The sequence below is a fragment of the Thalia democratica genome, chromosome 8, assembly GCF_965202585.1.
Source record: "Thalia democratica chromosome 8, ktThaDemo2.hap1.1, whole genome shotgun sequence".
Classification (NCBI taxonomy): domain Eukaryota; kingdom Metazoa; phylum Chordata; class Thaliacea; order Salpida; family Salpidae; genus Thalia; species Thalia democratica.
Window position 1 is genome coordinate 55,396,797 of NC_139172.1, and position 16,549 is coordinate 55,413,345.

Here is a 16,549-nt window from a genome sequence, read left to right on the forward strand (position 1 = left end):
TATTATTATTACCATTATTGTTATTATCATTATTTTTATTATTGTTATTATTATTACTATTATTATATTGGTTGCTGTGCAATGTTGTTGGACTAAGGCATCAAAACCTGAGCCACTTTAATTGGACACACAATCAGAAAAATAAAATGTGCGTACTGAACAACTACCTACAGGGTTTTTGTTGATTTTGTGAATTTTGTTTGGTTGCTGTTTATTTTTAACACAAGTTGTCGTCAATGACAACAAAGGTTTCAGCGTTTTGATGTGACGCTCGAACAGCATAATATTCAGTTTCTCAAAAAAAAAAATTAGAAAAATAAGATGTAAAGGATAAGTTGAGTTCCTATTGAAGTTGAAGCATTTTCTCAGAAAGGTAACTTGTTTTCAAATGTGATGTAATATAAAATTCATTTTCGGATCTGTTCTTTAAAATCTAGAAACAAAAAACGACCTTGAATTGAAAACATTATAAAAATTCAAAGTACTTTTGCAATGTTAAAAACATTTCAAAGAATAGTGTGGTCGTTACATTTTAAAGTAAACTTTCAAAAAACTCATATTTTTTGCGCACAATCATTCCAATAATTTCAGAGTACGTTTTATTTCATTTCATTCTACTCATTTAAATCGCCCTTAAGAGATGCTTGAACACGATATATGCGATTTATCGGTTAAGGCCATAGGGGGGGTCCGACTTTTTTTTTTACAAAAAATAAATTTGGCTTTTATATGAAAGCTTTAAATACAAACTACAAGCCTGTTTTTATAGAATTCAAAAATATAATTTAACTTTTGAGATATTTTATTTTTTGTAAAAAGTTTACGATACAAACGTATGGACCGCAAATTTTTCGGGGTCCATTTTCTTGAAAATTTAAAAATTTACTAAAAACCTATCTCCTCCTTCATTTTTTGACCTAGAGACTTCAAATTTTTTGGGAAATGTTCCATTTAATATTTTGAAGAATCTGAATGTTGGAATTTTTGAAATTTTGAAAAATAAAAATTTTATCCACAAAAAACTAAAAAAAAGGGTAGTTTTTTGACAATAATTTTTTTTTTACTCAAAATTAAAAAAATTCCTACAATAGATCTCTTTAAAGTTTAATGTTACACATTCTGTATAAATTTGAGAAAGATTACTCAAAAAATGAAGGAGGAGATAGATTTTTAGTGAAATAGTCTTTTTTCGCATTTTTAGTTTTCGCCTTCCATAAGGAACCTATTGAACGCCCTTTCTTTGATCGCTTATATCTCAAAAGTTACTTTGAGATTTTTTAAGCGGTTAAAAGTTTCTGATAGCTCAGATTAAATTCTACAAAATAAGATCAAGTTGTAAAAAACAAAGTGGACCCCCCCCCCTATGGCCTTAAATAATTGTGTAGCAAGCATTTCCGTAAACGAAAGTTTCAAAGATTAAAATCTTTAATTTATTTAAACAAATGTGTTTTGCGCAAAAAGAAACAACACAAAGCTTTACATAACAAACAATTAATAAATAACGACCTGTTTTCAAAGCTTGTGACTGAAAAAGACTGGCATTGAGCTGCTGATGTTAATTATGCAAATAAACAACAAATGTTAAAAATTAACTCGTGCGAGAAGTGAGAGTTGAGTTTTTACTGTTGCAAGTTTTGAGGCAAGTTTTTGTCGTGACCAAACTGTTAGAAAGTTTTAAAAACATAATCGTCAAGTGCTGATAAACCCGTGTAAGGGGCAAGTCTCACGAAGCTAAGTGAAAAATTTTATCAAATTAATTGTTGAACGACTGTTGGTGATTTACTCAAGATTCGAGTCTCTGCTTTTAAAAACTTTTAACAAAAACTTGCAAGATATATATTAATTAAAAATCGTGGCTCGCTTTGAAAACTAATTCCATTTGGGCGCAAACTAAACGAGTTTGGAAAATATAAAGTTTGAAGCAAAATGACACACACATGTAATGCAGAACAAATTCTAGTCAGATTTTATTTTTTGCTAATCTTTCTAGTCAGCAAATGAATGTCAGATGCTGGAATGTGAAACAGATACTTGCAATTATAAGCCCACGAACCTTTCATGTGCTATTAATAACCATCACAAGAAGTTTATGAACAGTAAAAGAAAGGAAAAGAAAAAAGGACACGTTTTGTTGTTTCTAAGCTGAAGTTCCATTTATTTTCAAATTGAGAAACAAAACAGATCATCTTATGCTGCAAAGCATATTTTGTTCAAATTTTGAAGCTATATGTAAATTTTCTGTTGAAGCCTGGTCGTTAGAAAACAGGTTTAATAAATTTTTTACTTTGTGCACTAGGTTAAAACTAGACACTATTTGAACTAAGTCCAAGAAACCGTATCTTAAACAGCGGCTAGATTTACGAAAACTCAAAAAACGGTGGTTATCAAAACATGCTATTTAATTTTCACAACTTTTTACATATGAAGTTCTGCTGCTTCTAAAACACAAATTGGCCAGTGTGTTTTATTTTCACTTTCCACACAGTTATATAAGAAAAAGATAAGTTTCAACAGTGGCTGGCAGCGACCGAATTTAATTTTATTTTTGAAAACTGACGCAGGAGTAAATTAACGCCTATGTTTCAACTTAATAAAAACTGTAGTATAATTATTCATATATAACAAATATATTATCCATTTGAAAAAAAAAGACATAATCTTGCTTCTTATTTCAACCGTTTATCCAACAAAGGGCTTAGATAAATTTGAATTTTTTTTTTAGTTTACAGCATATTAACAATTGACACGCAGAAAAAATGAAAGCAGAAAAATTCTGGAGGCGGAAGTGAAGCGTGACGGAAGATTCTGGCACGAAGTTGCTCGAAAACTTGTAGAAAAATAGAAAGTCCGTTTTCGCCTCATGAATTTTACATTCGCTCACACCAGCTCAAACGGCCCAGAGCAGTTTTTTTTTTTTTTGTAAAAACCAAAAACTTTCAACGCACGCATGCAGAGCGAGAACTGAGTTTCGACGAAGGGGGTTTTCTGCAATTCAGAGCGATTGTTGTAATTTAACTTTGACACAGGTTGTTTACATGGATAGCAAACCTTCATGTGTTTTGATATAAAACTTGGTCGTTTTAAAAAAACGTGGCACAACAAAAATTTTAAAGCGAAATACGGGTGCACCCTTTTATTCCCCTTTGAAATTTCGTTTTGTTGGTTTTGAGCATCATTAGCTAACTATGTATGCAGGGTTGCCAAATGTTTTTTCAAAATTTTTTCCAGGTTTTCCAAATTTTCTCACATTTTTGGGTCTATTTTTAGTTTAAAGTTAAGTTTAAGGTAAGAAACAGTGTTAAATGGTATAAAAAGATCAATGAAAATCTTATCATTAAAACTATCTTAAAAGCTACTTAAAATGTATGTTTTAACATAAAAAATTTTATGATGACAAAAAAAAAATAATTTGATAGATTTTTTCAGTCAAATTGAAATTTTATTACTCAACATGTTAAAATTGTTTAAAATTCCAGGTTTTCTAGTCTAAATTGTCAAATTTTAGGTTTTTCAAGGTTTCAAGGTTTATTGGCAACTGTGTATATTATATTATCAAAGGAGCAAAATTACGTTTATCAATACTAATTCAAACCGTCAAAAAATATTATTATGAATTCAAAATAATTGTTTTTTACAAGAAGTTTTGCTTTTCAAAGCAGCTTAATTTATTGAGTACCACATTAATTTTATTTTAATTTTGTACTAGTAATCTACAAACTAAATTGTAAAAACTTCAATTGTTTCTTATTATAAATTAATTTAGTCAATTTAGTAACATTTAAAATGTTCTGTGTAAACTATTCTCACAACAACGTACACTTTTATGGCAATTACTTCAGAACATTAATCTAAACGAACAAGTATAAATAATATTTTTCTATTCACTTAATAGAAAACCTACATAACTAATAACTTATGACCATATAGGGTAATCCAACTTTTTTTTTTTGTAATTAACATTTACTCTTAAATGGAGGTTTGACGTATGAATTAGTTTTTAATAAAAATTTGAATCAAATATTGAGTCATAGCAACAGTTGCCAAAAAAGGCGGACAGATTCACAACAAGGTGGCGGTAGAGGTTTTCGTGTAAAATCGAAATTTTAAAACATTTAAAAGTTGTTTGTAGTTCCACGTTTTGCTAGTGATTTTTGTTCAAAATTCCAGATTTTTTCCAAAATTTATCAAATTCTAGGTTATTCCAGGATACTTAAATTTTCCAGGACAAATTTAGAACAGTAAAGATTTATAACAAGGGGGCCTACTGGCGCCTATTTTGAAAGCTATTGAGCTATTTACCAACTTTTGTAAAATATTAAAATACAAACGTATGTACCGCACTTTCTTCAATTTTCACAGAAATCTAAAATGAATTATTTTTTATTTTGGATAAAAACCTAAAAATTTTAGTAAATGATCATTGAATATTTTTTAAATCGTACTTTTTTCTGTTGGAGTTTGAAAATTTTAAAGATTAAAAAAAATTAGAAAATTCAAATAAATTTAAAATTATTTCTCAAAAATTGTAGGAGTTGATAGATATGCAGTTAAATGATATTTATTTGTCTTATTAGTTCGAACCTTCCATAAGAAGCCTTTCCAAACTTTATTCCTTACATTTCAAAAAGTAAAAAATGCAATATAAAAATTTTTAATGTTTTTCATACTGTAAAAAATGTTAGCTAACAGCTGATTAGTAATAATGTGATCGAAATAGCTAAAAAATGTATTTAACCCTGCTATTCCCTTTGCAAAACATTTACAAATCACCAAAAACAATTTATTTTTCAGGAGAAACGGATCTGAATACTAGTGTTCATAGCTTGCCAAAGTCTGGATTCGATGATTCAGATTTGAAAAATAAAAAAAGTAGAATCAAGTCAGATTTCGGACGGATCTTGAACAACTTTCTATTCGGTTTTTGACGGAAAATCGAGATCCGGGTCCGGCTAAATTTAAGTTTGACAAAAACTGGATGTTCAAACTAAACTGCAAACCAACTAGGAGACGGTGTGAAATTTTTTATGATTGAAATCCAGTGGTAACTACATGTTATGTTCTAATGCAGTATGATCCGGTAGACAGTTATTTAGGAGTTGCTGAAGACGTAGGATAAACTTAAAACTACTTGTTTACTAATAAAAATTTAAATAAATTTATTGAATACTAGTTAGATTAATTCATTCAGAAAAATATCCTGTACCATTAAAATATATCTAGTTTATTAACAGGGTTGCCCCCCTTTTTTTTCCAAATTTCTTCCAGGTTTTTAAAAGTACACATTTTTAGGTCTATTTATAGTTTAGAGTTAAGTTAAAGGTAAGAATATGTGTTAAATGGTATAAAAACATTGAAGAGATACTGTTAAGCTACTTTAAATATTTTTTTAACAAAAAACTTTTTGATGATGACAATTTTTTTTTATTTATACAATAGATTTTTTAATTCAAATCGAAATTTTACTACTCAACATGTTTTCCAGGTTTTTTTAGTAATTTTTGTTCGAAATTCCAGGTTTTTTTTTTTAACTAAAATTCCAGGTTTTTTTTTGCCTAAATTGTCAAATTCCAGGTTTTTCAAGGTTTTTCCAGGTTTCCAGGTAAAGTGGCAACCCTGATATTAATAATCTAGTAAAATAAGTCATTCTGAAGGATTTTTATACACTATTTAAATACTAACATAGCATTTAACCTTTTTATGTGTTTTAATCATTAAAATGGTAAACAACTCATGCAGAAGTATATAACGTACTATTTAAATTTATCTAAATTATTAAAAAATATTAAAAAACATCATGCAGAACTATATACTAAATTACTTTAATTTATTTAAAAATCAATAATGTTACTCATGCTGTAATAAACAGTATACTATTTAAATTAACTAAATTTATTCAAAAATTAATAAATTTAACTCATGTGCCTCGGCCAGGGTCTTGATCGTCCATAACAGTTCTGTAATTGTTTGTTGGTTACCAAATATTCAAAATTAATTAAACATTTGTTGAATAAAAACCTGCGAACACCGATAAAACTATAATTACAAACTAATTATAATTACAAACTAATAAACCCGGGTTCGCCCAAAAACAACAAAATTGTTCCCTTATTTAAAAAATTATAACTATAAAAAATTACCAACGCATTACTTGCTGCCACCCCAGAACAAAATAAAACTAAACAATAGAGCTTGAGTTCTGTTGGTACTTTTTAGCCTTAAAAATTAGCTTCCAGACTCCCAAAACTAATTATCGTATAATATTAAAATACATAATATCAAATTAATGCCCACTTCGCAGAAACTTTAAAAATTACCCCCAAAAGATATTGCCCCCCCTCCCCCAACGGTTAACTACCAATTGACTCTCTTTCTTACAAGTTTATTTAATGTTCTTGTTAATTATTAATTTCTTACAAGTTAATGCCACCTTAACAGCCAAAATTGCTCTAAAAGGAGCCCATTTTTGAAAACTTTGTCTAGAAAACAGTCAAGACTCGAAGGATTTTGTTGTTAAAATTATTCTGATTAATTTTTAAGAAGGGGGTCCCAACGCACCCAGCCTGAAATTTTAGACCTTGTCATAATCAAAGCTAAGAGTCTGTTTTAATTCAAAACCTCTTACTTGAAAAAGTTTATACATTGTTCAAACAAACACTACGAAACCCAAGGATCGAACCTCTAAGAGTTGTATATTTTTGTAAATATACAGCAAAAAATACCTTGTTACCAGGGGCGTAGCGTGGGGAGGGACACTGGCGCATGCGTGCCACCCAAAAAAAGAAAAATGTAAAAAAAAAAGAATGTAATATCTTTATCCTTTATAGTTTATTTTTTCTGCTTAATTTGCCTTTTTTCAGCTATGTTTATCTAGTATTCAAAAAATTAAACGAAATTTCGAATACCAATTAGTGACAAGTTAGGAAAGTACATGTTATTACTCAATATACTGATTCGGTGCGTAATTGCAAATGCGCACCGATGTTGATGAAAAACTCCATAAGGAAAAATTTTATAAGTTCATTAACTTCATAAGAATTTAGACTCAAAAAGCACGCAATTAATATAGCGCACCGCTGTAGTATAACCTTATGGCAGATTATTTTTCTACAAAAAGTTTACAAAAATACGTCACGCTTAAAGAAAAATTAAACAATTTTACAAACTTTTTTTATGCTACATTGTTAAGACTACTGCTAGTTTTCTGAACTTTATTTTTGTAAACATACAAGATAAGCGTGTCGGCCTATGAGAAATAAACTTTGTTTGTGATTTTTATTTTAAACAAATACAATCAAATGAATTAAATGTAAAAAGTATACTTTTAACTATTTTACCAAATTGTAATAAACTGTAATAACAGTTATAAAGTTGGTCTATTTTAACTTCTGTGTAACTTTATTTAAATTATGTGCAATGAGGTGTTGTTATCACTTTTGTATTGTATATAAAAGAGATTGATATTTTTTTCGTAAATAAAACAGATACTTTCGTATATGGAATATATTCATTTTCAAAGATATAAAGTTTACTGTAAGTAGTAAAAGCAATTTTTATTTAATAAGTTTACATTTGTGCAAGTATAAGTAATTCTAATGAAATTTATACTTTTTTAAAATTATTTAATTTTGTAATATATAAGTATTTTTTAAAACAGTTACTGCGAACTTATTTTACTTAATGAATTTATTTCAATTATACTATTTATAAAAAGATCTTTTTATAGCTAATTACAAAAGTTTTAATTTAGAGGATTTTTTGAGAAAAAAATTTGCGCACCCCCTGACCAAAATACCACGCTACGCCACTGCTTGTTACTACCACATATTTAAACAACTTGAATAAATGCTTTTTATTTTTTTGGAGTCGTTTACACCTTTTACTATGTATATTTACATTTATTTCACGGTAGTTATTTTTATTTATTTATTTTTGATAATTTTTTTTTAATTCACACCAACCTCGGTTTCCAGAAGAATTCTGATCGGACGGGAAGTCAATGTTGCTGGTTTGCTATTGGACGGCGAGAGGAAAGCAAGGGCTGCGATTGGATAGAAAGAAAATAGAGGTTTGTGATTGGACAGGAATAAAATGGAGGTTTCTTATTGGTCCTCGCGGTAGCAACCACTTCGAAAGTTGCCTGGAATTAAAATTTGTATTTTTGTTTGAATAAAAAAAGTTGTGTTTATTCATTACTTTGTATAATTTATTTAATTTTGTTAGTTACAAAAAACAGGGATGAGTATTTTTAATTGAACTTTGATTCGTGTTTGTTACAATAAGTTTTTTTGACATTTCATTGCATGTTTTATACATTGTTTTTCATTGTTTTTAAAATACATTATTATTAAAATTTAAACAGCTAATAATTTTCATACAAACAGTTATTGCTAATAAAAAAACAAAATATATTACCTACATAGTTAAGAAAGTATATATACATATTTTTGGAATGTTTAAGTTTTATATTAATTATTTATTTTAAAAATTTTAACAAGTTGTAAGGTCTTTTAGTGAAAACAACATTAGATAAAAATAAAATAAATTTTACCTACATACTTTTTAATGCATTAAACAACTTTAATTTGAAACAACTTAGAGTAATTATTCAACTACAAATAAAATTAAAACGAGAACTAATACTTACATATGATTAGTAGCCATTACATAAAAAAATTTCACTTTTTTATTACAGAAAAATTGAAAGATTCCCTAAACTATAAATAAAGCATTTTTGGAGTATTGTAACTTATTTTATTAAATACTTTTTAGAACTGGCAAAAAGTTGCCACTAAACAGTAGAATGGGTAAAAGTCTCTGTGCCAACATTAAATAAATCATTCTTTAATTGTACTTTCTTTAGCTTGTTTTATGTAAAAAACATCTTAGTTATATATCACGGTTAATTTTACAACTTTATTTATCCACTATGTTTAACATAAATAAAATTTCTGCAAATTCTTATTAACTTCTTAAAAATAAACAATAATAACAAACACTAAAAAAATGGTTATACAAAAACCGGTGCAATTTTTACCATAGTTAAAACTTTCAACTAAATACATTTTCCATGAAAAGCTTTCCAACAAATAACTTAACTTTTATTGAAATGCATTTCAGGGTGAGAACTTTGCATAACAAAAAATATTTTCATTTTATTCAGTTTTTTATGTATAAATTTTTACGCGTGAACAGAAATAATATAATTCAACTGATGTGTATCCAATTTCATTGCATAAAACTTTTTGGATACGATTGATATTAAATTTGTTTATATTAAAGTATTTTTATGCATGACAAAAAACATCAAACATTACTATTACTTACTATTTAATTATGGTATTAATTTGGTAGAAAAAACCAATTTGTTTTATTGTTTTATTACATATACTTGAAACAATGAATAACAAACTTTATATTAATTTATGTTATTTTCGTGTTATTAACCTTAAAAACTTGTTATTAATAACATTTGTTTAAAAACATACCCCACAACCATCAATTACTTTTTTTTAAACTAACAGCTTATTAAATTTAGTTAAGATTACTCATTAAATAGTAAAGAAAAATATTTTTATAAACATTAAAGTATTTCAAACAAAAAAATAAATAAAAGCAGCTTTGTAACAAAAATCAACTGAACACAACTTATATTTTCATATTAATACTTATAAGTTGTTCCAAGTCAAAATGAAATTAAACTAAGTTTAAGCCACAAGTAGATAGATGAAAAATGTCAATTCAATTTGATTGATGATCTATGTTTTTTGTGGGATAATTCAAACAAAGCATTTGTTCAGCGAGGCTTTCAACTGTTCAAGTGCCAATTTGAACCGATATGCTCAATGATAACTTCTGAACTCGTGTAAGTTAAACTTGTATTTGCAATATTCAACACGGAATAAATTTAAACTTTAGTCATTAATGCTTATTTTCGTTTATATTTGAAATGCTACAGACGGTAACAGACTTTTGTATTTATTTTTGAAATAAAACTAGCCATAATAAAACTTTAACAAAACTGAATGCCTCAAACACCAATTATTAAGTATAAATACTGTAAAATAAAAGAGTTTATATTTTTTTAATTGTTTTTTCTTTTACAGCTTTAAACTGTGTGTTTAAAACTAGTTGATTTTTTTATTAAGCTCCAAAGATTATTTTATTTTCATTTGAACTCATTACTTAAAACTATATTCAAATTAAACTTTTAGTTAATCTAATTAATATCTTGCAACTAGGATGTCAAAACCCAGTAAAAATTTTGGTTTAAGAACAACATTAAATCAAAAAATAAAAGAGTATTAAAAGTAATTTATGAAAAAAATTACTTTGCGGCTGTATTTTGATTTAAAAGCAAAATTAAAGCATTTTTGGACCAGATATCACTTGGTCTAGTGAGCTTGCCTAACTTATAAAAGCTGATACCAAATTATGACAAGTGTTTCTTGATTTGTTTAAGGTAACAAAATATGAAACTAAATATAAACTACCATGAATATTAAATTCAACAGACTCAAAAATGTCTACATCTAATTTTAAACTTATAATTAACTTTATCAGTGTAACTATTGAATAAAAAATCAATTATTAAAACAAAAATATAGCAGGCTAAACTAAAAGTTAACATATAAATAAAAAATCTCCAGTAAGAATTTATTCTACTTGTTTTAAAACAATTTAAATTTTATCAATGAATGTTTGAAATGGACAAAATAACTTCAATAAAAATAAAATTACGTTAAATTCAAATCTTGTTTTATGAATTTGAATTTACTTTCAAGGCCGATAAAAAGCAAATAGATTTTTATTTGCTGTGATGTACACTGTCAGCAAACAAAACTTTTATGGAAAAATTTGGGCAAAACTAAAAATATAATTGATAAAATTTAACTCTCGTTTGCTTACAGCAAATAGAACACATTTTATTTTAACATCCTTATTTACAAAACAAAAACAAATTTGATTTAAACATCCTTATTTACAAACAAAAACAAATATATTCAGCTTCAGCATGAGTACATGACAATACAGATGCTGGAAATTCAAATTTTATTATAAAAAATTAACAGTCAATTTCTCAATAAATATTTTTTATAAAAATAAAAAATAGCTTTAATAATAAGGTTGTGATGGCAAAATAAGATTAACACAAGCTGAATAGTTGTGCTTTTAAAACATCAGTTATTATTTTATAATTATAAAAAACAAGAAACCGTTGGTTTATAGGAAAATCATTCGTTTTTTTTTTGATAAAAACTTAAGGAACGTTACTTTGATACACAAGTAAAAATAGTTTAACAAAAGCAATGACTACGCGCAACAAACTCTAAAATTTCGATTTACAAAGGTGATATGTTTAATCTTATTTAAAACTATCAAGTCTTGTGAGTTTTTTAATTACAAAAATGTAAATAATTGGAGATTAAATCTTGATGCAACCAGCCCACAAAACACCCACCTTATGAATGCGGGGTTGCCAACAGTTTTTGGCAAATTTTCTCCAGGTTTTCAAAATTTCTTCCAGGCTTTTAAAACTACACGTTTCTATAGGGTCTATTTTTAGTTTTAAGTTAAGTTTAAGATGAAAAACTTTGTTAAACAGTATTACAGATTGAAAACATGTATTAAAGCTTCTAAAAATGTGTTTTTTGATAAAAAAAAATTATAATAATGACAAAATATTTTTGTGTTATGGTAGATTTTTTGTGTTAAATAGAAATTTTACTTGTTAAAGTTGTTTAAAATTTCAGTTTTCTTTTAAAAATTTCTAAAATTCTGGGTTTTTCCAGGTTTTTTAGCCTGAATTGTCAAACTCCAGGTTTGACCAGGATTCCAGGTTTTTGGCAACCCTGACTATGACACTGCATTTTAATTTTTTTTTTTTTTTGTTTTTATTACATACTAGAGTATGACACTCATACTCATGTTAACTAATTTCATACTCAAAATTAGTCTAAGTTTTAAAGAAGTTACGAATACACAAAACAAACACTAAATTTTGATTTACAATGTGTGGCATGTTGAAATAAAACTTAAAAAAAATAGTCACATGCGCTTTTCAATTACAAAAAAGTAAACAATTGAAAATCTCGCTAAGCCCACAAAACTCCCACTTTGCAGTGACACTGCACATTCAAGCGGTTCGAGCGGAATGTTTCGGTTTCCCAATTAAATTCAACACTCTGTAAACAGAAAAATTAATATACTTGAATAAAAAAATATTTCAAAAAGAATCAATACAGAAACACCGTGCCACGTTTGGTGAAGCTCAACAAAAATTTAATTTGGCAGAATAGCACTTTCTTGCAGACAGAAATTGAATGCAAATTTGCGAGACAACATCAAAAACTGTAAAACATTAAAAAGTAAAACAGGTAAAAATAAAAAAGACACATTTCCTGTGAATTAAATGTCAATTGTAAACATTGTTTTGATACTTTGATTTTATTCAATTTAATTTTATTAGTTTTATACGCATTGCTTTATTTTAAATCATGTATTTACGTAGTTTTGTATGTCAATACTTACGATCACTTCTAATTTGTGTTAAAAAAATAAAATTTTAAACTGTGTTTTAAAAGGAGCTCTAAAATTTAGTTTAATAAAAATAAATTTCAAAGTCATTAAACATAAACAAAAGACTTGATTAAAATCACTAATTTTAATTTAGTTTGAATTAACATAAGGATGATTCATTAAACACATTTATTTTAAACATATGTACATGACTTTTTTTTTTTGATAAATTTTACGTAACTAACTCTACTTGAAGCTTTACTTTAAACAATCATTACAAATTTGTTTGTTTTATTACCTAAAAACCAAACAAATATAACGTTTATTCAAAAATCTAAACGGTTTCATTATACATACAAAAAATTATAATTTTCAAATTTAAACGTTTGCTGAATATTGGTTCAATAAACATCATAACAATGATTCATCAAATGCATGTGGTTTTTTACATAAATTTATTTCACTGTGAATTTTACGTAAGTATTTAAGTGCTTCAAGCTATAAGTAAAACAATCATTACAAATTTGTTTGTTTTAATACTTAAAAACTGAACAAACACAGAGTATATTGAAAAAGTTGGTCAACTTCATTTATGCATTGTAAAACTAAATTTTAAACTTTGTTTGAAACTTTTGCTTATCATTGGTTTTAAAACTTAGCAAACATTAAAAAAGTTACGTACCAAGTGGACTTACTTTAACCATGTTTACATAAAACTAATTTCAACTTTATGTAGTAATGAATGTACTTGAAGCTTTTAGTGAAACGATAATTACTAATTTGTTTGTTGTGCAAATGAGTTTATTCAAAGTTAAAATTAAATCGAAAAAAAAATGAGATGTGCAAACTGAGCTTATTCAAATTTAAAATATTTTTTTTGTACAGCAAACATTTGCAACCCTTCAATACACCATAGTGCTTCAATGCACCATACTGCAACGATTAGCGCACACAGACTAATTATGCAAATATTTGCTGTGTCTACTAACCCGTTATGACAATGTGCAAATTTTGTTCTATATCAAACTATAACTTTGATGAGTTGTTTCACTAAAATGTATTGAAAAAAAGGTAAACTGCGTTTGAAATCAGTTTAAGGTTTTGTATCTGTTGCTTTTAAACATTTTTCATAACAAAACTTTAGTGGAAATTAAAAGACTACTTTCATTCATGATTTCCACAAACATTTCTTAACTTTTATTGTTTCTCAAATCGCAAACACATTAGTTCAAACTTTTTATGGACAGAAAAAATATATTTGTCTTCAAAACTTACTTTAGTCAAACATTTGTTTATTTATTAAACATATAATATATAAATAAGCATGAATTGAAATACTCACTGTAAATGTATATATATACTTTATCCTATTTGTTCAAATGATGATTTATCAGTTTTGATTGTGCAAATAAAACACTTTAAACTGAAAATAATTTACATTTACTTTTACCAAGCAGATATTAAAATAAAAAACTTAATACTTATAAATTTAAAGTGTAAACAACCAGAATTTTATAAACTTATTTAATACGCTTAAAATTCATCTGGTTTTTCATAATTTTATACATTAAAAACCAAATAACTGCCTTAAACTGTTAAACTAAATAGCAGAATTAGTAGTACCATATTTTTTGAACACTTTTTATTTATGCGTGTACAGTATACAGATAAATAACTAAACTAAACATAACACTTATCTGGTAAGAATGTTGTTTTAATAACAATAATATTAAGTATATATTTAAGATAAACGTTGGATACCAAATGACCAACGTATATAGACTTAATTTTTAAATTTTGTTTTATTTTTCTATTTAACTTATCATGTATTGGTTCAACCATGAATAAGACAAGTTCTAGACAAGCAAAATTAAATTGTGAATGGACGATTATAAACATACAAAATGTTTATAGCACATAAAGTTTTAAAACTAAATTTAAAGAATAGATTTAAAACACATTGAACTTGTTTAGAATGGGGTTTTCAAGTTGCAATTAAACACTTGACACAATAAAACTTATTTATTTTTAAACGCTTCAAAACACAAGCTGAAACTACAGCCAAACAGAGACCTTTATTATATTTATTAGTTAATATATTATTATTCATGAATATACTTATAGTTTTCAATTGCTATAGTTTTAATATTTTACTTTAGAACTTTTGAACATTTGATAGTGACTAACACATTTAAGTGAAATATTTAGTAAGTTTTGTTCAATAAATAATACTACATCAAACTTAAAATTATAATGTTATAAAAACAAAAGTTCACGAAATAATTAGTTTAATGAAAAACTATTTACAAAATTATTTATAAAAAGTTTAAAAATGGTAACATATCTTTTTATTACAAGCAGCTATTAACTATATAAATAAAAAACCAACAAGTAAATTTATAAACAATATTAAATCAAAAATAAAAAGTTTGACCAACCTTTGACTACCCTTCTGTTAAGCCTGATTTGAACAAGACTGTTTAAATAAACTTCTGAAAAGCAAAATTTAATTTAAGATAACTATTCAAATAATAGTTTGATAACTCTTAATAAATTTTTGCTTATTGCAACACAAATCAACCTTATTCGTTTGTTACTCATATCATGTTTCTTCTACTAGAACAATAATTTTATTTAAAATCTACCCATTTAAATTTTAAAAATGCAATATAAAATTATCCTTAGTTAGCTTTTTGTAGTTTAATAATTAAATGTAATAACTGATTTTATACATACTTTTACAGTTGTTAATACCAAAAAAATTAAAACTGCTAAAACTGCAATACTAAAAGTGAAATAATTTAATAACAATTGTAACTGTAAATAAAAAACAAAAACTTTATTTTGAAACTATTTTACAAACTTTGTACTTTTGAACTTTAGACAGAAAATGTTTAAAAGTGCTTAACTATTTTAATTTGAGCTTGTTTAAGAAGCTGTTCTATTATAACAACCATAACATATTTTAAAGTTCAGATACATAACTCAGGTTCATGAATTTTGATTTTAACTGCAAACTTCTGCTTTGAAAGTACTTTAAATTTTCGAATAATCAATTTATTTGAAAATCATAAAACAAACAAAAGGATAGTAAAAAAAATTATAAACTGCCTTGTAACACATCAAACAAATAAAAAATTCAATAAAAGAATAACGTAGAAACGTTTTGTCCCATGATTTTACTAGTTTTTTTGTTTTGAACATGTGAAAAGATTAGTGAGACAACAAAATTGATTTGTACTATCTGTATTATTATACAGATCAATTAAAATATTTTATTATATAAAGTATAGTTTTTTTTTTTTTTTCAACTTAAATTACAAGATTTTGGGGACTAAAAAAATGTTTACTTTTGACCATACAAATTTAATAACATAAATATTAGAAAGGAAATAATAAAACCACATTTTTAATATTTCAATTCACAAATATAATTTAATGCTGATTTTTACTAAACTTAATTTGTAGAATTTTTCTTATTGAAATAGTAATTTTGTCTTTCATTTTAAACTTGGTTTTTAACATTTTTTTGTTGAAAACCTTTTCTAACCAATCATTTTAAATTGTAAAATAATTCATAAACTTAATAATTAAAAAACATAGCAATGTTTAAAAATACAGGGATTGCTAATTTTACTTCATAACAAAAAGCTATATTTAATACTTTAATAGCATAAAAAACTATGCTAAGAACTTTATAATTAAGCAAAAGGGTTGTTAATAACACAGTTTTGTATTAAACATGTGTTACATTGTAAGCATTTTAATTAAAAACTTCTAGAATGTTAAACCAAACTACATAAACCCCATCCTATAAAAACACAATATTTTATTTAGATACAAAATATCTGACTTAATTTTTTTTAAAGCTTTAAAATAAATTTTATGTGTGACTCACTACAAATGAATTTACTTTCATTGGAGCACTTGTTAACCTAGATATACTCTGAAATAAACCTAATTTTCTTAAACGCCCTAATCTAGGAGTGGGGAACCTATGTATGGCAGCATACTTTTTAGCTTGTAAACAGTT

At 26.0% G+C, this 16,549-nt stretch overlaps 1 protein-coding gene across 1 annotated transcript in view; it reads right to left on the minus strand.

Annotated features, from left to right (window-relative positions):
• LOC145841887 (uncharacterized) overlaps window positions 1–15,010 on the minus strand; it is a 37,982-nt gene extending 22,972 nt beyond the window's left edge. Inside the window, exons 1-2 of the mRNA XM_082949183.1 lie at window positions 14,955–15,010; window positions 7,959–8,137 (exon numbers count right to left, since the gene is read on the minus strand). The gene's annotated coding sequence lies outside the window, so the exon portion shown is untranslated. The remainder of the gene's footprint in view (window positions 1–7,958; window positions 8,138–14,954) is intronic.
• Window positions 15,011–16,549: the final 1,539 nt, after the last annotated feature.